Source organism: Neoarius graeffei, chromosome 10 (assembly GCF_027579695.1).
Source record: "Neoarius graeffei isolate fNeoGra1 chromosome 10, fNeoGra1.pri, whole genome shotgun sequence".
NCBI classification, from domain to species: Eukaryota; Metazoa; Chordata; class Actinopteri; order Siluriformes; family Ariidae; genus Neoarius; species Neoarius graeffei.
The window spans coordinates 66,927,878-66,953,655 of NC_083578.1; positions in this window are offsets into that span (position 1 = coordinate 66,927,878).

Consider the following 25,778-nt stretch of genomic DNA (forward strand, 5'->3'; position numbering starts at 1 on the left):
ACTTTGGGGAACGAAATAAAAACCGGTATTAACCGGTTACCATTATTTTTAATAAGCGGTTCTGTTCTGGAACATAAAAAATAATAAAGTTTCTGGTTTCGTTTCTGTTCCATGTGAAATAGAAAAAGTTCCTGGTTTTCGTTTTCGTTCCTTGAACCGGTTCAAAGCCCTGCTGAGAACCTTCACAGACATCTTCCCATTCTGATGTTTGAAGTGAATATTAACTGAAGCTCTTGATTTCTATCTGCATGATTTTCTGCACTGTGCTGCTGTCAAGGGATTGGCTGATTAGAGAACTGCATCAAACAGCAGGTGGATGGATGTTCCTAATAAAGTGGCCATTGAGTGTACAGTTGCTCTCAAAATTATGTGTACAAGAATAGGCTACGATTCTAGAAGAGAAGTGTGAAAATAATAACTTTTGGGGGGATTTTTTTCTTCTCATTTTCATAATTCCATTTTCACACATTATGTTTGGAGTATTTTGAACTCAACATTATGCTCTCAAAGCCATCCCTCTAAACAGGAAAGACTTGTTTTCAATCCTGCTTTGGGACTGCAGGGTATTTGCTTTTCATAAACTACTTCATGGTGTATTTTGAGGTATGCTTTGAATCATTCTTCTGTTGTAGAAGCCAGTGTCTTGTTTGTCTAACCCTATCCCTAATACTGTGTGGAGATTGATTTTTAAACTGGGAGACATTTATGTTGAGTCTCAATAGTTCTCAGATGCGTGTCAATACAAGTAAAAAGAAATCTGATCAAACAAATGCTTGATGCTGATCATACAGTAAAATTCATCCACCCTCTTATAGAAGGGCTTTTTGGATTCTGATTAAATATCTTTTAAGCGTATTTCCAACAAGTATGCAGTGTAGCTAGAGTGCTCCATCTTTTTGTCTCTTGAAAGGCGTTATGTCTGAATAATTTTCAGGTTCGCGCTTGTGGAGAAAATCCATTTTTACCATCTCCACTGGTGTCTCAGACATCTCTGTGCAATAACTATAGCTATAACTAAAGATGTTCTCACTTACCCAATTTAACAGGTACATGCCCATGGATCATATTAAAATCCACTTGCAATTATTATGTTGGAAATTACAGGCTTGATCAGGAAATTTTGACGAGGCGAATGAAATAAACATGAATTACGTAGCAGATTCAAAAGGCAGAATAAAGTCGACCAATTTGGGTGGGCAGAGCAAAATTTGTGTGGGCATTGCTCACCCCTGCCCACTTTGAAATCCAGCTATGCTTGCTACACTTTTGCTTTTAATGCAAAATAGGGAGAACATGCACATTTACCTGCAATTTTGCTGTAAACCATGAATGGGGATTGAACCACTGCTCTACAGTTTACAAGATCAGCACCTCACCATTCAGCCCTCATGCTGCGACATGCAATCCTTTGATGACATACAACCAAAAAAGGCAACGTACGAATAAGATGAGGCAGTAACACATTATTAACCTTGTTGAGACATGCTCAAGACCTGAAGACACCATTATGAGCCAAAGCTAGCATCACAGAGATACCTGGTGTGATGCTATCAGTTCAAAGAGCTAAGCTTTGGGGAGTTGGAAGTCATGGGTTACCGATTAATAGCAAATCATGAGCCTAACCTTCTGGTTCATGATGCCATGTAGTGAATGAGTGGAAAAACAACAGCAAAAAGAGAATTTGCTACTTTAGTTTATGAGACTGATGCCTTGCCATGGCCACTTGATACCATGATGCCATGGTCATGTCTCAAAAGAGTCCCAAATTATGACATACAATTGAACAAGATAACAAGGATGACGGAGATCATCTGAGTCTTACCTTTGGGTTCATGATGCCCTCTCTGATACAACAGACTTAATTGAGCCAATTGGCTCCAATGGTGTCAGCATTAGCACCTCATCATCCAACAAAAACATTTTCACAATCCATACAGATCTAGTGAAATAAATCCAAACAATAACCTGTATGCTTAGAAAGAACAGCATAACACAGGGTGTCAGTGAACCTGGTGCCATGAGGCAGGTGAGACAAGCCTTGCCTTTCAAGTTTGTATGGACAAACACAAACAGAAAGCAAGAAAAATCTTCCGGTGTGTATGTTGGAACAAAGCCTTTGCCCTATTGGTTTTATATTGAAAGGGGGCAACACACAAGCGCAGGACAGAATTAATTCATCAGCAGTACCAGACGCTCCTGGGAATGTTGGAGACCTAACAAGGTTGGGATGCCTGACCAGTATTAAGCCAAAACTGGAAAATGGAATTTGAGGGGATTGAGCCTTGAAACTCATACATGCACTCTTCCATTGAGTTACATGCCCTACACGAGTGTGGTGAGTAATTGGGAAAAGATCACATGGAGCTAGAGAATGAGTGGAAGAGCAACAGCAAAAATCTATTTGCTTCTTGCACTTATGAGACCTAAGCCTTGCAACTTGCCCATCATTCCTCAATAGAGAGAGCCATAATTGAAACTAACCTTCTGATGAATGATCCCCTATAGAAAATAAGTGGAAAATCAACAGCAGTTTTTTTTTTTTTTTGCTTCTCCCTCAAGAACGTCACTCAAGAAGTGTGCTCATTGCTCACTTGTGTGTGCATGTGTGTGTTCACTGCTTCAGATGGGTTAAATGCAGAGGAGGAATTTCACTGTGTGCTTATGTCTGTGCTTGAGTGTATGTGTGATATATAAAGGCTTGGCTTCTTCTTCTTCTTCTTCTTCTTCTTCTTCTAAAAACACAATCCATTCATTGGTTTTTAACTCATATAGCCAACAGGCAATGAGCTTATGCTATCATGTGTTGTCTGTTGTCCATCTGTCATCCCTCCGACGGCGTCTGCATTTCATGAAAATCGCTTCTTCTCTCTCAATTCTTCACCGATTTTTATTCTTTTCAGGAGGAATGTAGGTCTGCCTGGGGTGCATATAGCTTCTCCCCAAATTTGCATAATGTATATATGGTCACTGTGGTAGGTTTTTTCCCCATATCATGTGAAAATGTATGTAACATGCACCAATTAATGGCATTTGTCCCATCAGTATATCATATCTTGTGGAAACCCATTAAAGAGTCAGTTATACTTGAACTTCTAATGAAAAAATGTTTTTTTTTTTAAATAGTAAAAATTAATTCTTAATTTACTAAGCTACTTAGAAAAAAATGCTTAAGGCAATTGGAAGCTCAGGATTGTTAATAAACTCAGATTTCTAATTTATGAACAGATTTCGACTGTATACTTTTTTTGGGAAAAAAGGGTTCATCAAGAGTTTCTGACGGCTTTTTTTTTTAAATACAGATGACCCCAGTTTCACCGTAATATCTGTGCATGATTCAGAATGAAGACTCAGAGACAAAACTCCTTCGATGGATTTAATAAAATGAAAAATATTTAATAATCTTTATTATGGAGATGAACAGTGAGTCTATTCTAAATGAGTGCACTGTACTGAGGGAGGATGCTCAGATTGATAAATGTGTTTGGCTGTACTCATAAAAGCAAGCTGTCTTCCAGCACAAGATCCCAATCTGTCTCCTTGTCCTTTAAAAGCAGGCAGACGGGCATTGCTCACTGCAAATAACAGATACCCCGCCCTGGGCTCCCGGAACTTCAGAGTTCTGTCTCAGGTCAATCTTCTAAACCTGATTACAGCACACACTAAGGGAGTCTGCCCACGCCTCCGCCTCTTACACAACTACCCATAGCACATAAAACCACTCTCTCATTCTCAGCATCCTAATGTTTCCTTTTCCCATCTCTCTCTCTCTCTCTCTCTCTCTCTCTCTCTCTCTCTCTCTCTCTCATGATTTGCTTTTCTCTCTCTCTCTTGCTCAATCTCTGTATTTCTTGATCAGTCTGTTCTCTTCAGTTGAAAAGCTAAAACACTAATGCAGGCCTTTATTTGCATCAGATAGCTCTCATCAGATGTAAAGCTTTGCACTAATATATCACTAGATTTGCAATATTATGCCATCTAAAGCTGGGTCTACACTGTAAATTTTTTAGCCCAATTTTGCTGTCACAGATAAAATGCACACATCATAAAGAAATTATTCTCTTGTGAGCTGAAAACAGCAGTATTACTGCGTAATATGATGAGCTGCTATGACTCTCATCTAAAACTCACAAATAGGATGATGGTATAGAATGGTAAAATAAAACTGGACAACGACAACCCCAAATCAGAAAAAGTTGGGACGGTATGTAAGCTTTTGCCACTTTATAATGTTGCCATTCCATCTCAAAATACTTAAAAGATGTTGAGGAACTGAAGACACCAAGTGCTGAAGTATTTCAGGTGTTATTTTATACCATTCTTCCTGCAAACAGGTCTTAAGGTGTGCAACAGTACGGGGTCATCATTGCCATATTTTTTTGTTTCAGAATTTGCCACACTTTATCCATTGGGGACAGGCACCCTCTTTTTCCACAGCCATGCCTTTGTAATGTGTGCAGAATGTGGTTTTGTATTGTCCTGTTTAAATATTCCTTGAGAAGTTGTTGTTTTGAAGGCAGAATATGTTGCTCCAAAATTTCAATGTACTTTTCTACATTAATGCTGCAATCACAGAAATGTAAGTTACCTTTGCCAAGGGCACTGACACAACCCCATACCATGACAGACCCTGGCTTTTGAACTTATTGCTGGTAACAGTCTAGATTGTCTTTTCATTTTTGGTCCAGACCACAGTGTTCATTTCTTCCAAAACAGACCTGGAATATATACTGGAACAGATACTGATTCGTCTGACAATGATATCCATTTCTATTATGTGATTGCTAATGCCGGATAAAACAGAAAGATGTCAGCATTAACTTTTTCAGCAGTCTGTACTACAGTAGCTCATCTGTGGGATTGGACCATATGGGCTAGCCTTGGTGTTCCATGCAAATCAATGAGCCTTCAACACCCATGACTCTGTCACTGGTTCACTGGTTGTCTTTCCTTGGACCACTTTTGGTAGGTACTAACCACTGCATACCAGGAGCACCCTGTTTTATTTAAAGAACAGGGATCTATCAAAGTCTGATCTTCACAACACATGTTTGTGGAAGTGTATCATGGTACAAGCAAAGGAGATCTCTGAGGACCTCAGAAAAAGCATTGTTGATGTTTATCAGGCTGGAAAAGGTTACAAAACCATCTCTAAAGAGTTTGGACTCCACCAATCCACAGTCAGACAGATTGTTTACAAATGGAGGAAATTCAAGACCATTGTTACCCTCCCCAGGAGTGGTCGACCAACAAAGATCACTCCAAGAGCAAGGCATGTAATAGTCAGTGAGGTCACAAGGGACCCCAGGGTAACTTCTAAGCAACTGAAGGCCTCTCTCACATTGGCTAATGTTAATGTTCACGAGTTTACCATCAGGAGAACACTGAACAAAATTGTGTGCATGGCAGGGTTGCAAGGAGAAAGCCACTGCTCTCCAAAAAGAACATTGCTGCTCGTCTGCAGTTTGCTAAAGATCACGTGGACAAGCCAGAAGGCTATTGGAAAAATGTTTTTTGGATGTATGAGACCAAAATAGAACTTTTTGGTTTAAATGAGAAGCGTTATGTTTGGAGAAAGGAAAACACTGCATTCCAGCATAAGAATGTCATCCCATCTGTGAAACATGGTGGTGGTAGTATCATGGTTTGGGCCTGTTTTGCTGCATCTGAGCCAGGACGGCTTGCCATCATTGATGGAGCAATAAATTCTGAATTATACCAGTGAATTCTAAAGGAAAATGTCAGGACATCTGTCCATGAACAACACGAGTTGCAGTTATTGCTGCACAAGGGGGCCACACCAGATACTGAAAGCAATGGTTCACATACTTTTGCCACTCACAGATATGTAATATTGGATCATTTTCCTCAATAAATAAATTACCAAGTATAATATTTTTGTCTCATTTGTTTAGCTGGGTTCTCTTTATCTACTTTTAGGACTTATGTGAAAATCTGATGATGTTTTAGGTCATATTTATGCAGAAATATAGAAAATTCTAAAGGGTTCACAAACTTTCAAGCACCACTGTGAGGGACGGTCAGAGCTATAGATCAGCTGGCAGTTTTAAATGTGAGTGCACAGTCAGTACATAGTGTACAACGCTGCAGATGTTCCTCCTGCCTCAGTTTGTTTTGATGCTTTGATGCTGTTTCAAAAAGAAAACAGGACCAAAACTAAAGTGGGCTGACAGGGGGAAATAGCTCAGATCCACGGCCGTGCTGAAGTAAGGAGTGAAACAAAAGAACAAAAGATTAGATAGATAGGAGGACGTAGGGAGCCAATTTCCAGCCTGGTGAGAAAAGCCTTTATTTCACACTGCAGAAGGCTATGAGTGGTGTATAACACTTCATTCGCTGTGCCTCGGCATAAACACACTTGTTGCTCTCAGGTCAGGCTTTACTGATTTAAGAACAACAGTGAAAAGAACATGAGAATGGCACTGAGCGATCCTAGATCAGCTTTAACGGAGGATCTAATGGCGGTGATAGTGGACACAGCAGGAAATAACTGGAACAGATGAGAGGAGATTGCATCCAATGTTGCACTTGGCAAGACAAAACTGCAACCTTTTTATAAATTGTGTTGCGAGAAAGTGAGTATTAGAGTGAGTATATATGAGCTAAAATAATAGTATAACCATATTGTACTCTGAGCCTCTCTCCTGAAATGAAGCTAAACCTTCCCATAAGAGAAGAATCATTCCTGTTCTTGAATTTGCATATTCTGAATAAGTGCCTCTCTTTTAGCCTCACTATATTCTCTTCTAAAGATAATGTACTACTGTTGCTATGACAGCATCATGCTTTCCCAGCAAAGTGCTCAGTCATTCCCTGAACAAAACACTGCCTAAACTGCATTTTTAGGAGACAAAAGTGGAGAATGAGCTCATATCATACCATCTATCACCATAGGAGCAGATAGTGTAGTCTAGTCTCAATGTTATTATTTTTTTCTGAATAAAACAGCAATATGAGTTTATGGCTGTATACAGCATGACCGTGATTTATTTATTACATTAAATTAAAAATGCAGCCAGATCAATTATCCCAAATGTGACATGCTGTAAACACCAGAGATGTGCCTTTCATTAAGCCCCATCATGTTCATTCTTAGCCATTTAAATGCAAATACACTCTACATGAAAGCTGACTCTGGTTATTCTTGGAAAAGGATGTAATTTACTTCTTTATATTACTAGCAACTATTAGAGAAAATGAAGTCAAAGCATATTATTTGCTTTATCACTACTTATACAATGGTAATGCTTCCATTTCCCATCTTCTTGGCCACTTTTACAATGCAGACCGGACAGATGGTAAGTATGCCATATCCTCATGCTTTGTAAGCATGTTTTATTTATTATGTGCATAGAAATATGTGTGGCGTTTCATGTCAGATCTGAGAAAAAGGGACACCTTTATAACAACATCCTATTCTGTATGGAGTTTTAAAACAAGAAACACCATCTTTCAGAGAATTCTCATACTCTTTTCTCCTGCCCTCGCTATCTATATTCATTCTCTCTCTCTCTCTCTCTCTCTCTCTCTCTCTCTCTGACTTCAGCTGTAATCTTCAAAGTACCCATCTTCAGAAAGCTGCTCCTGCATTAAAGATGTTGACCTTGGAGACATGCTGACTGACGGCAGAAGAAGATCCTAGCACTGCTGCAATCGTGTACGATGCATTACACTGTGTAATGTATTTTATACAGAGTGTCATTTAACCTCACAAAAGCAACAAAGAGTGACAGGACAAACTTCTAGCACTATAGTCAGAGATCAGAGACACGATTTTTTAAATCACACAATCTATGGATTTGGATCTTGCCACATTGAAATGCACGACAGTATATGAGGGAGGAGAGTAAAAAAAACGAGGACAGAAATCAGCTCAGTTTCAATTTGAAGTGTACCTATTAAAATAAAATAACACAAACCCGTGTATCTTCCACTGGCACCATTATGTACTCCATATACCCCAGACAATATGATATACTGTACTTCTGTTATGATATGTATTCTGTAGCCTGTGATTCCTGTTCTTGACTGACCAGAGTAGAATCCAATGTGAGCCTCTCCTGTTGTAGCCCATTTGCCCTAAGTTTTGAGTCTTATGCTTATCTGCTCACCACGGTTATAAAAAATGGTTATTTAAGTTACTGCAGCCTTTCTGTTAGCTCAAACCAGTGTAGCCATTCTCCTCTGTCCAACAATTAACTGAAGCTCTTGATCTGTATCTGCATGATTTCATGCATTGCACTGCTGCCAAATGATTGGTTGACTGGATAGCAAATAGTGCTTGTATTGGTTGTGAAAATAGGAAGATTTTCTCTCTCATTTTTCTTTTGCTTGCCTTTATACTTTTCTAAGATACCCTGTCTTACATTTTTTCTTCCTCTTCTCTGTTCTTCTTTCATCAATCAGGTTAAAACCTGTGTCCCATGTAAGGCTGGTTGGACTCCTCATTGACAAACTGGGGTTTCGCTTCATGAAGAATGTGAACCAGTACAGGGTGACATCTTGACAATTCTACCCTGCCATCTGATTCTCATCCCATGTTTGTGGGTGTTCGATGTTATATATTACTTCCAGTTGGTATGCAAACTTTTTGACCTAAAAGAAAGTGGAATAAAACCTGAGTACATAGACACATAAAGTTTTTCATTTTGTCTGGCACCCATGCTAGTGGGGTGGCATGGTGGTGTAGTGGTTAGCACTGTTGCCTCACAGCAAGAAGGTTCTGGGTTTGAGCTCAGTGGCTGACAGGGGTCTTTCTGTGTGGAGTTTGCATGTTCTCCCCATGTCTGTGTGGGTTTCCTTTGGGTGCTCCGGTTTCCCCCACAGTGTATCGGTGAGTATTTTAGACTGTCTCCTCTTCCTGATCCTGCCAGTTGTTTTCCTTGACCCTGCTTTTGGAAATGGCCATATAGCCAAAGGACTGAATGCTTGACCTAGAGACAACCCTGAGGTGCCTGGCTCATCTGGAGCACAGGACATGGCGACATCATAAATTGCAGAGGAGACAGAAGTAACCAGGTAGGTTGGAGTTGAAGAGGCAGTCCCCAGGTGAGTTGGTGGAAATAAGGCAGTCCTCAGGTGAGTTGGTAGAGATGAGGCAGTCCCCAAATGAGTTGGTGGAGATAAGGCAGTCCCCAAATGAGTTGGTGGAGATGAGGCAGTCCTCAGGTGAATTGGTGGAGATGAGGCAGTCTCCAGGTGAGTTGGTGGAGATGAGACAGTTCCCAAATGAGGTGGTGGAGATGAAGCAGTCCTCAGGTGAGTTGGTGGAGACGAGGCAGTTCCCAGGTGAGTTGGTGGAGAGTGCAGCTGGAAAGCTCCAGATATCAATGACATACTTGGTTTGGATGGTCAGTGACTTGTGTAGGTGCATAGTCATACTCCTCAAAAATGTCAGGATTGAAGGCATCACTTAAATTATTCACAATTTTCTTAAACGGGCCATAGACACTGGGTGGCATAGTGGTGTAGTGGTTAGCACTGTCGCCTCACAGCAAGAAGGTTCTGGATTCGAGCCCAGTGACCAACTGGGGCCATTCTCTGTGGAGTTTGCATGTTCTCTCCATGTCTGTGTGGGTTCTCTCTGGGTGCTCCAGTTTCCCCCACAGTTCAAAGACATGTGGTTAGGTTAACATGGGGCAGCCATGGCCTGAAGGTTGGGCTGAAGTGCCCCCAACTGCTCCCCGGGTGCTGTAGCATAGCTGCCCACTGCTCTGGGTATGTGTGTGTGCTCATTCATTGCTTACTTGTGTGTGCATGGGTGTGTTCACTGCTTCAGATAAGTTAAATGCAGAGGAGACAGTTCACTGTGCCTTAGTGTATGTGTGATAAATAAAGGCTTGCTTTTGATTTTGTCTTAATCCAATGCCTGAAGTTTATGGCGGGCAGGTGTGTGTGTGTGTGTGGGGGGGGGGGGGGGTTAAGATAAGTAGCACAATCCCCTTTTCTTTGCAGAAGTCAATTGCTTTGACAGTTATATGTGAACAGTGGTTATCCAGCAAAAGCAAAACCTTCTTCTCTGGGCTGACCTTTGTGTGTTTTGCAAAGTGATCAAGAAAGAAGCAGAAGTCTTCCTCCTGCATCCATCCTGAGGTGTTAAAGTTTCCTGCACTCCCTGGTGACCCACTCTAAATAAAGTATTACTTGTAACATTTACGTGGGAATACAAAAAAGGGGGAATTGCCTTTCCCAGCACTTGTACAATGCATGCTACTGACAAGAGAACACCTCTCTCACCCAGTATCATCACACCCTTGACTCTGCGATATAAAACAATGTGGTCTTTTTGACTGGACTGTTGTTACACCAGTTTCATCCGCATTCCATATGTTGTTCTCATCAAAGCTGTATCTGTTAATGACCTGTCCAAGGCTATTGAAGAAACATTCCTCATTTGTGCGGTTAAAACCTGTCCCATGTAAGGCTGGTTGGACTCCTCATTGACAAACTGGGGTTTCACTTCATGAAGAATGTGAACCAGTACATGGTGACATCTTGACAATTCTACCCTGCCATCTGATTCTCATCCCATGTTTGTGAGTGTTTGATGTTATATATTACTTCCAGTTGGTATGCAAACTTTTTGACCTAAAAGAAAGTGGAATATAAAACCTGAGTACATAGACAAAAAGTTTTTCATTTTGTTTGGCACCCATGCTAGTGAGGCGGCATGGTGGTGTAGTGGTTAGCACTGTTGCCTCACAGCAAGAAGGTTCTGAGTTTGAGCCCAGTGGCCAACAGGGGTCTTTCTGTGTGGAGTTTGCATGTTCTCCCCGTGTCTGCATGGGTTTCCTCTGGGGCTCCGGTTTCCCCCACAGTCCAAAGACATGCAGGTTAGGCTAATTGGTGGCTCTAAATTGACCGTAGATGTGAATGTGAGTGTGAATGGTTGTTTGTCTCTATGTGTAAGCTTTGTGGGGACTTGTTCAGGGTGTACCCTGCCTCTCACCCATAGTCAGCTGGGATAGGCTCCAGCTTGCCCTTGACCCCACACAGGAAAAGCAGTTAAGGATAATGGCTGGATGGACCCATGCTAGTATTCAATTCTACTCTGATCTCCAGTGGCTAACTTGTCCAATGCTTACCTCATGTGGAGTCAGTCCATAAAACAGGTCTGCTGCCTGAGTCAAATATTTAGCCAACACTTCCTCCTGCACTTTGGGGAAAACTTTGTTGCTGCTCTGGTAAGCTACATGAGGAAGATCACTGGACCCCTGATCGCTCACCTTCTGCAGTGATTTGCAGTATCTGTTCAGTGTAACATGGCAGATACCATGTGCCTTCACAACTGACCTGACGGACTTGTCCTTCTTTGTGACCTCATCAGATGCTTTTAAAAAAAAAACATTTTGGCAGGCACACTTCTGTCAGTCTTATTTTTCCAGTGCTGAGGCATTCTGTAAAATTATTAAAATGAAGAGTGTTTTTATTTGTGAGCGGCACAGTGGTGCAGTGGTTACTGTCGCCTCACAGCAAGAAGGTTCAGGGTTTGAGCCCAGTGGTCGAGTGGGGCCTTTCTGTGTGGAGTTTGCATGTTCCCCCCATGTCTGTGTGGATTTCTTTCAGGTGTGCTAGTTTCCCCCACAGTCCAAAGACATCCAGTTCGGTTAACTAATTCTGTAAAGCTGCTTTGCGACAATGTTTATTGTTAAAAGCGCTATACAAATAAAGGGGTTGTGGCAGGAAAGGCATCCATCGTAAAACTATGCTCCAATTAATATGACATGTGGATCAATAGGGCCCACATGGCAGAGACCCCACATATGTAAGTGGGACAAGCTGGAGTGAGTGAAAGTGTTGTATGTAAGAGAATGGTTGTAACATTTTTTTTAAAAAAGATTTGTTACAATCCAACCCACCCCTGTCAGCCATTTCTTAGCTAGCTGTGGTTAGCTAGCATAATGGTTTGAAGTTAGCAGGGAAAAAATACAGCACATTTTACCTGAGAAGCTACAATTTAATCCAAGTCACATGATGTTATCTGCAATAGTATACATACTAAAGAAAATATAATTTTGGTCAAAAATCACTTTTTTTTTACATCAAAATCAATTTTTTCTCTATACACTCTGCATGCACCTGCATAGCGTCCATCACTATGTGGGATCAGGGAGGAAGTGGGTAAACACTGAAATGATCATATGACTCTAATCTTATCCCTAATTGATGGAATTGGTGGTGTTACAACTCTCCCTATGTTGCATATACCCGGTCTCCCCTACTGTTTCCATGTCAGTGGAAAAAAAATGACAGTCACAGATAATTTGTCAAATTGTACCAAGTCATGCTTCAGTGATTATTATTATTTTTTATTTGTGTGGATATGGCATCCCTGCAATAGAGGCTGTCAGAGACCACAGAATTCTTCTGAATGAATTCATGGAAGTCTTTGTGTCATTGAGTCCACATAAGCAACTGAGAGACTCTCTTTAATATATAAGTTATTACCATACAGGGTATGGTAATAAGTTTTTCCATAGCATTGAAGCTGTAACATCCAACTCAGGCAATTCCCCTCCAGAAAGCCAGAGGACACCCTTTCTTGAATTCTAAAGAGCTTCTTTGGTTACCCAGTTAATTTACTGCATAACCAATATAAAGTGTTTTTTTTTTTTTTTTGTCAAATAAGGAAACTTAATGACTGCATTTCAAGAATGCCACGTCATCAAATCCCGCTGGACTGTTCTGAAGTTTAGGATCCTTTAAATCCTTCCAAGGACCGAGTCCTTTGTTCAGAGAATTTTCAAGGATGCATGTGTATCCTTGACCTTCTTAAAGCACCCACAATCCTATGCGCATGCACAAGACAGGAACTTTTCAATGATACATGCTTGCTGAGCCTCTGAAGGACCTGACTTAGAAGGATCCTTGACCCCAAAACCACATGGACTCTAGCTTCATTGCAAATCCTTGTTGTTTGCCTGCATTTGAATATGTTCTGAGCCTTGTTTTGTTGAACCACTATCTTGTGTATGACCCTGCATTTGCCTAGTCTTTTGATTTTTGATTGTTCCTCTGATTTCTTTTTTAAATCCTGCCCTGCCTTTTGACCACACTATTGATTCTGAGTCCACCTGTTCTGTTCTCTTCCTGTGAGTTTTGTAAATAAACCTCACACTTTTGGATCTGTATTCAGCCTTTGTGAGTCCTGTGTTACCGAAGTCCTGGATGAAGCATTATTGTTGACTTTTATTACAAGTGAAATAGATTTAAAATGATAATTTCCAGTTAAGTAGCATTTATTGCCATTACATTTAGCAGACGCTCTTATCCAGAGTGACGTACAATATACTCAGAGCAGCCTGGGGAGCAGTTGGGGGTTAGGTACCTTGCTCAAAGGCACCTCAGCCATTCCTGCTGGTCCTGGGAATCAAACCGGTGACCTTTTGGCCCCAAAGCTGCCTCCCTAACCATTAGGCCATGGCTTCACCAAAACACTTTTCCAGTGAGGTCATACTGACATTTAAATTATTGAGTTTAATATACAGTGGTGCTTGAAAGTTTGTGAACCCTTTAGAATTTTCTATATTTCTGCATAAATATGACCTAAAACATCATCAGATTTTCACACAAGTCCTAAAAGTAGATTTACAACTTTACAAGCAGTTGTGCTTACACACACTTCTCGTGCAGTGGAAAAAAAATGCACTGCTATGTGTTCCATATGTAGAAAAACTATCGAGGAGACGAAGGGGAAAACCTTGAACTTCAATCATCATTGGGCAAGGCTACACCCAGAGAAGTAAGTGACATGCTATGTTCATTGCTCTGTTGATAGTTGGGCTTGCGTGTCTTGTTCTTGGACTTGACTCAGATCAATAGTGGACTCGACTTGAAATTTTCCTTCATGACTTGTACTTGACTCAGACTTGAACACTGGGGACTTGAGACTGGACTAGGTTTAGTGACTCGACTACAACACTGGGAACAGAGTTGGTTGTGGCTCTGAACTGAGTAAAGTACAAGAGTTAATTTCAAGACACACTGAATAGAGTCAAATACCACAGCAAAGAGTAAAATATTAACACTGAAAGGAGGAGAATTGACTCTGGAAAAACAGCTCTATCAAAAGAGTAACTTTTACTCTTTTTAGAGAGGGATCAAATGTTATCTGGTGTAGAGTACAATTTTCTTCAGTTTGAGTAAATTTTACTCAGTCAAATTTCCTGTGTAATTTCAACTTCATATTTACTCTTGTGTTAGTGGGCTTTCCTTGTATTAGTGCCCAAGCCTAACAGGAGACTGAGGTTGTGCAAGGACTTCAGGAAGCTCAATGAGATTTCAAACTACAACAGCTATCCTCTGCCCACAGTGGATGATTTGTTTGACCACCTGGGTAGGGCCTGATTTGTATCAACCCTCAACCTAAATAAAGACTGCTGGCAGGTAGCCCTAATGTCAGAAGCTCGACCCAAAACTGCCTTCAACACTATGTCTGGCCACTGGTGCCACAGTTTCCTTTCCTGCTCCTGTGAGTCGCTAGAATACAAATTATAATACAATCTCTTTTAATACATTACATTTTAATCAGTATAAAAAAACCACACTTTCGGTGTGTAAAATTATAATTTCCATACAAACTTTGTTATAGATTTATTTTTCATGACTTCTACATTATCAAGTCAGTACAAAACATTTTAGAGTTCCAAATGTTCATTTTCCAGCACAAAATTCAATCTCATTCATCTCATCTCATCATCTGTAGCCGCTTTATCCTGTTCTACAGGGTCGCAGGCAAGCTGGAGCCTATCCCAGCTAACTACGGGTGAAAGGCGGGGTACACCCTGGACAAGTCACCAGGTCATCACAGGGCTGACACATAGATACAGACAACCATTCACACTCACACCTACGGTCAATTTAGAGTCACCAGTTAGCCTAACCTGCATGTCTTTGGACTGTGGGGGAAACCAGAGCACCCAGAGAAAACCCACGCGGACACGGGGAGAACATGCAAACTCCGCACAGAAAGGCCCTCGTCGGCCACGGGGCTCGAACCCGGACCTTCTTGCTGTGAGGCGACAGCGCTAACCACTACACCACTGTGCTGCCCACAAAATTAAGTGTTATAGAAAAAAAATGTGTATCTGAGCAGCATATTACATAAGAGAGCACTTTTCAGATAAAAAAGAAAACATAATGAAGGCTACTGGGTTTTGCTGCAAAATTAAGACACGAGTGTGACAGTCAAAGTCTCCAGAAGAACTGTGGCTGGTTCTGTAAGATGCTCAGTAAAACCTACAGCAAATTTCCTTATAAAACTGCACTCATTGTACCTGAGACTACTATTTTTTTTTAAATCAAAGGGTCATCTCACACCAAATATTGACTTTGTTTCATTGATTATGGCTTACTGCTGTTTATACTAGTTTTTTTTTTTAACGTTGAAACATTTAATTTCATTATTTTTTAGGCCATTTTTGGTCAACAGCATTCCTTTGCATGTGCCTTAGACTTTTGCACAGGACTATATATATATATATATATATATATATATATATATATATATATATATATATATATATATATATATTTCAAATTGACAGACACTACCTTATCTACCCAAATAAAAATAAAGACAAACAAAAGACAAGTGCTTCCTTTACTCCTTGGCTAACCACTACACACAGAAAAAAAAACCCTACACCCAAACCAAATGGCAGCCAAGCTCTCCACCTGCTGATTTGGAATTTATAGTTAGAATATTTGCAAAATTACACAAAATAATTATATACATAACAGACAAATGAACAATAAAGCAGCCAGCCTAAAGTTCATGAAAAGCAAAGGGTCATTCAGCAAAAGTTAATCACAGTTAACAAATCACACAAGCCAATCCCAACAAATGAATAACGTGGCAGCACCTGACAGAAGACAGAACACACACACACACACACAGAAAAGGGTGGAGCATAAAAATGATGAACTAGGCAATTAAATGTGTAAACAAAGGGATGCATTCATTTGATGTCTGGGGGGATAAACATGAAATTGCAATGATGATGGTGTGAAATTTTATAAACCGCATTATAACACAATTACTGAACAAAAACCTGTGCAATATTTGCACAGTAATTACTCTATAATGATGTTCATGTACTGATAATGATGTATATCCTGTATAATGAGCTCTGCTCTGCTGTATGTGTGTTTTGTTAACCATGTGTGTGTGTGTGTGCACGCGCGTGTGCAGGTATGCAGGTGGACGATCAACACTCTTTACTGGCAGAACAGTGAAGGTTAAACGAGGGTGAAAGAGATCAAGGACAATATACTGTAGAAAGAAAGAAAGAAAGAAACACTATTTTCAGGATCTTAGGCTTGTGCTTTCTAATTGGCGTGTTTGTCTGCAAAACCTTTGACACGTATTTAAATTAGTCAAGAGTCAACTTCGGGCAAAATAACTTTTTGAGATAAACAATTTGAGACTCGACAGGTTTTACAGTGAATTAAGATAGCACCAAGAATGTATTAAGAATGCCTGGGAAACCAGACTGTGAACACTGTATCGTTCATGACCATAGTTACATTTTGAAGTTTCATCAAAATGTAGGAAATCATTATCAGTCTTAATTACTTCTTCCTTGGTATTCATCACCAATAATGACAGTCTCTCTCTGGGGTCTGTTGCATTTGAACTTGCTATGTTTGCAGTTTGTCTACAGTAGGGTCATTACAAAAATATAATAACATCGTAGATTGTAGAATTTAATTTTTTTCTTCTCTGTTATTATAATGCAATGAGGAAATAAGTACGATCAAACATTATTATTATTCCTATATTATGTACAGGTCATCATATCTAAAAACTGTCATGATAAAGTGGCAGTATATTACAATCACAGCCCCAAGTTCTGTGTTTTGATGCTACAATGCACAGTATTCAAATATGTCATATAGACCTACAATATAAGGATATCATACTTAATACATTAAGACCAAAATGAAATGGAAACTGAAAATAGAACCAACACTAGGCAGTAGTCAATTCTTCTATGACATGCAAATCTGCAACTGCAACCATTTTATATGTCTAGATATAATTCCAAAACTATTAGAATTATGTCAAAAATACGGTTGTGTCCAGCTGAAGTCTCCACATTCATGGGTAGCTGTAATTCTCTTGTACCCTTGAATGTGGATTGTGATATGGAGTCATCATATTTCTACATTGGCTATGCTTTGTCACTATTGCACTTTACTGTACTGGATTTTAAGATGTATGATATTGTTGAGTGCACACTTCTGCCAAGGCTGAATGCTGAAAAGTAGACGGCCTTTCGAATTCATAAAATCGGTGAAATTTAGTTCCCTCTGAAATTTGGTTGTTGGTTGTTATGATATATGTTTATTTCTGTAATATCTAAAAATACCCCAGACCATTCTATGGCTGGGAAGTTATTTAATTTGAGGGGATTCCCTAGCAAATAATGTGCATTAAATCGCTTGCTTTGCACAGTCAAACAGACAGAGGAAGTCCATGTGCTCATGTGCTGGTTTCTCTTCTTCTTCTGTTGGGTTTTCCATCATGCGGCATCCAGTGTTGCATTACTGCCATCTACAGGTTTACCTTGACCATGCACTGATAGTTACATAATTTTGTCACTAAACAAACAGCTGATCACACCAAGGTGCTCGCTAACCACCAGTATTTATTAGTTTGTTCCTGCATATCCTTTCCTTCACAACATAACATCTTTTCTTCTCACTTTCTGTTACTGTAGTCAGTCTTTCATGTTTCATTCATGTCTGCCATTTTTCTCTCCTGTTTCAAATTTGTATCCCACAATGCCTTGCATGAATGGAGAAAGCCCACCACGTGAAGCATCATGTAGTATCTTGAATTGGGTCATGGTGAAGCAGGAAAAAATAGCAGAGAATTTTGGGCCATGTGGCCCTAAATTTATTAATTATTCTATTAATAATTAAAAAAAGCTAATAAAATTGGAAGTCTGTGATTCGAATTCAGTAGCTTTCGGTCCACTAAACAAAGATAATTGGGTGTCAGGGAAAATTCTTTTTATGACCTACACTTGAAAAATCTGAAAGTCAGTATAGCTTGAACATTACAACTTTAACAAAAGTGAAAATACATTTGTGGAGCCGCCCCATCTGCCTCAAAATTTAAGGGGTACTTCCGTGGCCCATGCTACATCCTTCCACCAAGTTTCATGGAAATCAGGTTAGTAAGTTTTGCACAATCTTGCTTACAGTCAAACAAACAGACAAAACAAACTCACAAACCACACTAATAATAAAACAAAACAAACAAACCGCACGGAAGACATAACCTCCTTGGCGAAAGTAATAAAATAGTCAAAATGGGAACTGTTGTTGGATTTCAGTAAAATAATTTGAAAGATTTCAAATCACTTGTAGCCCCTTGGCCATACCCACCCATAATGAATTTATAAAACACATCAAGACTGCAGAAACAGTAAAAATTCTGTGCAGCAAGTAAGCATTTATGTTACAACATGATGGTGCCAGCTAATGGTCTGGAGAAAATGTGCAGTGTTCTATGGTAATCACACTCCTTCTGCACCGCTGCTGTGCCTGTTACAGTGAGCTCCTTGTGTCTTCTGTTTCCTTTGGAGTCATTCCAACTTTTCCCTCCTTTACAACACTCCTGGGCCAGGATGAGCTAGTCATGATTATTGCCTGAGTACTCTAATTACGGTATAAATACATAAACCTCTACCACATATTCATAAAGGGAAAGAAAATGTGCAAGCATGCTAGAAGGTGAGAAAGTATGTGAGAACGTGACTGTGTTTTTTAAAAGGAAGTCAATAATGCATTCATGTGACTTCTTTTCACCACCTCCCTTCCATTAGCTTTCTGGATCATCACATTTTAAAATACGTACACTAATAGTGTAATCTCACATAGTCTTCATGAGTGTGTGCACAGCTCTTTTATTGGAAACACCATTATTTGCAATAATATCACAGCACTGCTGAATTCTCAGATCTGACTGGATAGTAGTTGATATATTTAACAGTTATTCCATGAAATCGAGTCGTACATGAGCTGATAGCCAACGAGGCACATAGCACCGAGTCGGCTATAAGTCATGTATGATGAGATTGAGTGGAATAACTGTTTTATTCTATCCACATTCACTGGATTTTGAGAAACAGAGCATTTTTTTAAATTCAATAAATAAAAACTTCATACAAAACGTCTGACAAAAGGATTTCTGCTTAGAATGTAAACAAACCAGTGAACTGACAGTAGTAATTTGTGAAAAATACTACTAATAATAATTCCTGAAAAAAAGAAGATACATTCTTACCATCAAATACTTGTATTCTATATTTTGTTGCTTTTTTTTTTTGAGGTTTTCTTCTTTTTCTTAAGGGTTTTTTTGGCAGTTGGCAAACCAACTTAAAGGTACATTACTGCCACTGACTGGGCTGGAGTGTGGAACAGGAGATATTGGGGGAAACAAACAAACAAACAAACAAACAAACAAACAAAAACAAAAAACTATATTCTTTTAGCTATTACTGTTTCTTTTAAATACTTTATAATTTTTGGGGTTTTGTTTTCAAGTAGAGTTTTGATTTCATCCTCTGTTGGTTCAGCAACATGCTCCACCATTTTGTTTAGATTAGATTAGATTAGATTAGATTAGATTAGATTAGATTAGATAAAACTTTATTGATCCCTTTGGGAGGGTTCCATCAGGGAAATTAAGATTCCAGCAGCATCATTACAGATAAACAGAGAAAAGAAATAGAGAAAACTTCTAGATAAATTAAAATAAATTAAGTATTTACATAAACAAATATAAAAGAATAAGATATGGGGAAGAGAGGAAGGGGGAAGGAGGGGGGAAAAGTTGGGGAGAAGGGGGGCGGGCGGTAGGAGAGATATTGCACTTTATATTGCACATTGTTCGGTATTGCTTATTGTTAGGCTAGACTACTGCTCCTTCCCGTCCTCTGTCCTCCTGTTACCCCTCCCCCCCCAGAGAGGAGTTGTACAGTCTGTTGGCGTGAGGACAAAGGAGTTTTTGAGTCTGTTCGTCCTGCACTTGGGAAGGAGCATTCTGTCACTGAACAGGCTCCTCTGGTTGCTGATGACGGTGTGCAGAGGGTGACTGGCGTCGTCCATGATGTTCAATAGTTTGTCCATAGACCTCTTCTCTGCCACTGTCACCAGAGAGTCCAGCTTCATGCCGACCACAGAGCCGGCCCGCCTGATCAGTTTGTCCAGCCTGGATGTGTCGTTCTTGGATGTGCTGCCCCCCCAGCACACCACAGTGTAAAACAGGACACTGGCGACCACAGACTGATAGAACATCCACAGGAGTTTCCTGCAGATGTTAAAGGACCGCAGCCTCCTAAGGAAGTATAGCCTGCTCTGTCCCTTCCTGTGTAAGTGTTTGGTGTTGCAAGTCCAGTCCAGCTTGCTGTCCAGCCACAGCCTGAGGTACTTGTAGGAATCCACAGCCTCCACCTCGACTCCCTCGATCAGAACTGGTCGTGACCTTGGTCTGGACCTCCCAAAGTCAATGACCAGCTCCTTGGTCTTCGAGGTGTTGAGCTGCAGATGGTTCCTGTTGCAAGAGAGCTGCAGATGGTTCCTGTTGCAACCATCTGTTGTTTTTCTCTACTCACGGTATATGAGCTGATGGCAGCATGGTGGTGTAGTGGTGAGCATTGTCACCTCACAGCAAGAAGGTTCTGGGTTCAAGACCAGTGGCCAACGGGGGCCTTTCTGTGTGGAATTTGCATGTTCTTCCTGTGTCTGCATGGGCTTCCTCCAGGTGCTCCGGTTTCCCCCACAATCCAAAGACATGCAGGTTAGGCTAATTGGTGGCTTTAAATTGACCGGAGGTGTGAATGGTTGAGAGGAGAAAAGCTCTATAATAATCCAGTAGAAGGCAATGGGAAATCACTACTGTAATGTTCCCTAGACACTTTGATGGCTGAAGCCAACAGACCAGTCACGTCACTGCAGTGATATGCCAAAATCGATGGATGGATGGATGGATGGATGGATGGATGGATATGAGCTGATATCCTAGTAGTACAATAGCCAATCAGAGTGTGTGATTGCTCATATCCAGCGAATGTGGATAGAATAATGTCATATATATTAATACACTTGTTGTAAGGTGTTGTCATGTCTATAGTAACAGCTCATTCCCAGGGACTTACATATTTAGTGGAAGCTCCATATTATCGAATAAATACATTAAAAATACTTTGTTATAGCAAAGAAAAAAATACAAAGAAAGACACAAAGAAAAAATATATATAATTGTTGCTATGGTGAAGCCAAATGGAAGGAGTCAGAACTTTGTAACAGTGAATAAGTTTTCCGCCATGTGAGAGTTTTCAGGTTGGAAGGTTTTGCAAATTTTTTTTTAACAGTTTCTCATTAACATGACAAGCTGTGTGCTTTTCATCTTAAGTCCAAGAGAGAGAAAAAACAAGAGGATGGTGAGACAACAATTGTTTATACACAGCTGCCACAATGTAAATTTTCTGTTCATTAATAAATTACAAATTGTAATTGCTCCGGTGTGAGGGGAATTAAATATTTCAAGATGTGTTGCTAGTGGAAAATAATCAACTATGGGGTGGTAACGGCCCTCTGCTTTGCATCAGGCTGAATCACATGACCCTGTCATTGATTATTTTCCTGTAACAGCATGCCCCCCAGTGTTTATTCCTTTCTTATTGAAATTGTGCGGTTATTATGGAGTGTGTTTATGGTTTGCTTGCATGAGCTTGTGATGCTGATGCTCCACAGTTCGTTTTGGCATTCATGCCCTGCTGCTCAGCCTCAGCTTATCTCTCTCCTTTTTGTCTTTTTATCTTCAGTGAACTGTTGACTTTAAGGCCTTTACACACCAGGGGCATTTTTTCATGAGATTAATTCTCATTGAACTGTTGTTTTTGTCATGAGTAATTTCACATAGAATGCAAATATTATGCAGTGAAAAAGCAACAACTATTTTTTTTTCATACCGAAGTCGATTTTTCTGAGCTTTTGCACCACGGAAAAAAGCATCAACCAATCATGTTATGCACAATAGACATCACATGGTGCTGTAGGAGACAGCTAGCAAAACAGCCTTAAATGTAGCAGCGATCCTCTTCTACAGTATGCGCCAGCGTCACTCACGTCTGAGAGCTGCGTGGCTATATTTCTATGGAGTTTTATTCCGATCTTTGATCAAGAGCATGGTCTTTAAATTTGAGAGCAGGATTTATCCATTTCACATTCAGATTTTGCATCTGTGAGCAGAAAATTTGTGAGTGCACAAAGCAGTCTGAGAGTGAGCAGGGGCTATTTGAGAGAGAGGCAGGTATTTTTTTTGAGTAGGAGCTTGTTGAGAGAGGGGGAAACATTGCAAATTCTGAATGTGAGATAAATAAAATGCTGCTCTCAGATTGAAAGACCACACTCTTGATTAAAGATAGGAAGAAAACTCCATATTATTCAACCCATGAACACACAACACCATGATCATTGCTTTCTTTCTTGTTGAAAAAACTTCCTGTCTCTCAGCTTCAACTCTTTAACAAGATTATGAAACGCTCCCTACCTCTTTCTCTGTCATTTGTACCCAAAATTTTTTCTTTTTGACAGCATGTCTATTGTTTTCATCACTACTAGACAACTCCCTCATTCACTCATGAGACTACTGACAGTCACGGCATGAAACCAGTGTGAAATGAGCACAAAATAAAACAAGGCATTAAAAAATTCATATCAGACTCAGTGTGCATACTTTTTGTGTGAAAATTTCACACACAAATTTCACAATTTCGTATTGTAACAGGTGTATAAAGGCCCTTAGTCAGAGATGCTGCCCTGTGCTATTACTCTATCCTTTAGCCTTCCCTAACTCTTATTTTAGTTTATAATTTTACTTATAATGTAATGCAGAAGATAAAAGAGAATCCTTTGAGTAGTGTGAATCTTTGTCTTTCATTGATGTCTGGGTTTATCTGAAATATCTTCAGATTAAATGAATATAGTTAGTTAACCAATTATCGTCATCATGTCGCCGTATGTGTGGGTGACTGTGACGGACTGCAACACTGCAACACTTCCAAACATAGTTTATTAAAGTATACATGCTCCTGAAGGATTATAATTCAAAAAATTTACTCTAATATGAGTGTGAATGGTTGTCTGTGTCTATGTGTCAGCCCTGCAATGACCTGGCGACTTGTCCAGGGTGTACCCCGCCTCTCGCCCATAGTCAGCTGGGATAGGCACCAGCTTGCCTGCGACCCTGTAGAACAGGATAAGCGGCTACAGATAATGGATGGATGGATGGATGGATGGATGGAAGGAAGATTTACTCTCTTACAGGGCAAAATTAGAAAACAGCGTATAAGAATTTTACAGAATTTTAGCCCTCCAACTTTCAAGAAGAATCGAAGATATAGACATTCTAAGATTATATTTGAAATCCATATAACAGGAGCAATAACATGATTACAAGATTACAAGTTTCATGTCAAAATACCTTTGTGATATCTCATTCATCTCATTATCTCTAGCCGCTTTATGCTGTTCTACAGGGTCGCAGGCAAGCTGGAGCCTATCCCAGCTGACTACGGGCGAAAGGCGGGGTACACCCTGGACAAGTCGCCAGGTCATCACAGGGCTGACACATAGACACAGACAACCATTCACACTCACATTCACACCTACGGTCAATTTAGAGTCACCAGTTAACCTAACCTGCATGTCTTTGGACTGTGGGGGAAACTGGAGCACCCGGAGGAAACCCACGCGGACAACATGCAAACTCTGCACAGAAAGGCCCTCGCCGGCCACGGGGCTCGAACCTGGACCTTCTTGCTGTGAGGCGACAGCACTAACCACTCCACCACCGTGCCGCCCCCCCTTTGTGATATATTCATTAAAACTTGATCAATTAACATTGTTATCGATTATTATGTTAACACTACCCCTTAAACTCTAAAGAACCATCAATGGGTCTACACTTAGATGTGGGTTGCATAAGTATTCACCCCATTTGAACCTTTTCACCTTTTGTAATGATACAACCAGGACCTGAATGGACTGCAGTTCACCAGTGCACAGTTACAAGTATTCTCATTATAAATCAGTGTTGTAGCCGAGTCACAAAACCTCGAGTCCGAGTCCAGTCTCGAGTCCCCAGTGTTCAAGTCTGAGCCAAGTCCAAGTCATGAAAAAATTTTTTGAGTCAAGTTCGAGTCGAGTCCAAGACTCCAACTGCACCATTTGATGGTGGCTGTTTCAGCACCATTAACATTAGTTTGTTCCTGAACATGACATATGAACAGGTGAATGTGCATTCTCTTTGTCAGGGAGTGCGAAGTATTCGGTCAGAGATGGTTGGGAGACGGATGTAAGTGCAGAAGGTGTGTTTATTAATACAAGTGCAGACAGGTAAACAATCCAGAATGGCAGGCAAAATTATAAAATCGTGAAAAGGTCAAGCGAGGCAAAAATGGGCCATCATAGACTAGGCAGAATCAAAGACGAGAAACAGGAAATCAGGGCTCAGGAAACCAGAAAAGGAAATAAGGCTTGGTAATGTGTCAGCAATGCAACTCAATACTTCACAAAGTAAGTGTGTTTTCACAGTTTTATGTCAGCGTGCTGATTGCACCTTAATCCTCTGCAGGTGTTTATGGTGCACGCGAGAGAGTCCGCTTGGTGCGCGCACTGTCTGGAGCGCGCACGAGAGTCTATCTGATGCATGCACCAAGGCGTGTAACACTCGTCCACTAAATTAGCACACAATAAATGTAAATATAAATATCTTATGGAAAATTATTATGGCAGGTTACAAAAAATAAAGAAAAAAAATCAGAATCCTCATCTCCAATTTACAAGTCCTAATTTAGTTAATGCATGAGTCCGAGTCCAAGTCCGAGTCATCAGTGCTCAAGTCCAAGTCAAGTCACAAGTCCTTAAAATTAGGGCAGAAGTTGGACTCGAGTCCGAGTCCTGGACTTGAGTACTACAAGACTAATATAAATACATGTTCCTGGAACATCCCGAAGCAAACAGCATCATGAAGACCAAGCAGCTGACAAAACATGGTGGGGACAAAGTTCTGGAAAAATATTAATCTTTTTTTTCCTAAGTGTTCTGCCTGATGGCAGGTCCAAATTTCTAGGGAAGGATTACAGTAGTGGTTTCCGTTGCCTTCTACTGGATTATTCATAGAGGTTTACTCCTCTCAACCATTCACACCTATGGGCAATTTAGAGTAGCCAGTTAACCTAACCATATGGCTTTGGGGTAAACCGGAGCACCCAGAGGGTACCCACGCAGACATGGGGAGAACATGCAAACTCCACACAGAAAGGCCCCTGTCAGCCACTGGGATCAAACCCAGAACCTTCTTCCTGTGAGGTGACAGTGCTAACCACTACACTACTGTGCTGCCCTAATCCAGGTTGGTTATTTAAAAAAAAATCCCAAACTTTGAATATCCCACCAAGCACCAGTAAAGCTGTGATTAAAAAATGGAAAGGATGTGAGAAACAATATCTGTCACTTTATTTGAAGGGTCCCTACATTACATAGTTCCTTTATAACACATTCATTAGCACTGAATATATATATACACAGTATGTTACAAAGCAATGGTGTAGAATTTATGAAAGGTTTATATCAAAATCCATAAAATGATACTGGAAGCTTGTTACGCAACTTTGTCTTTTCATGGAAGTGGGAACTATGACCAATAATAATAATAGGGGTGGCACGGTGGTGTAGTGGTT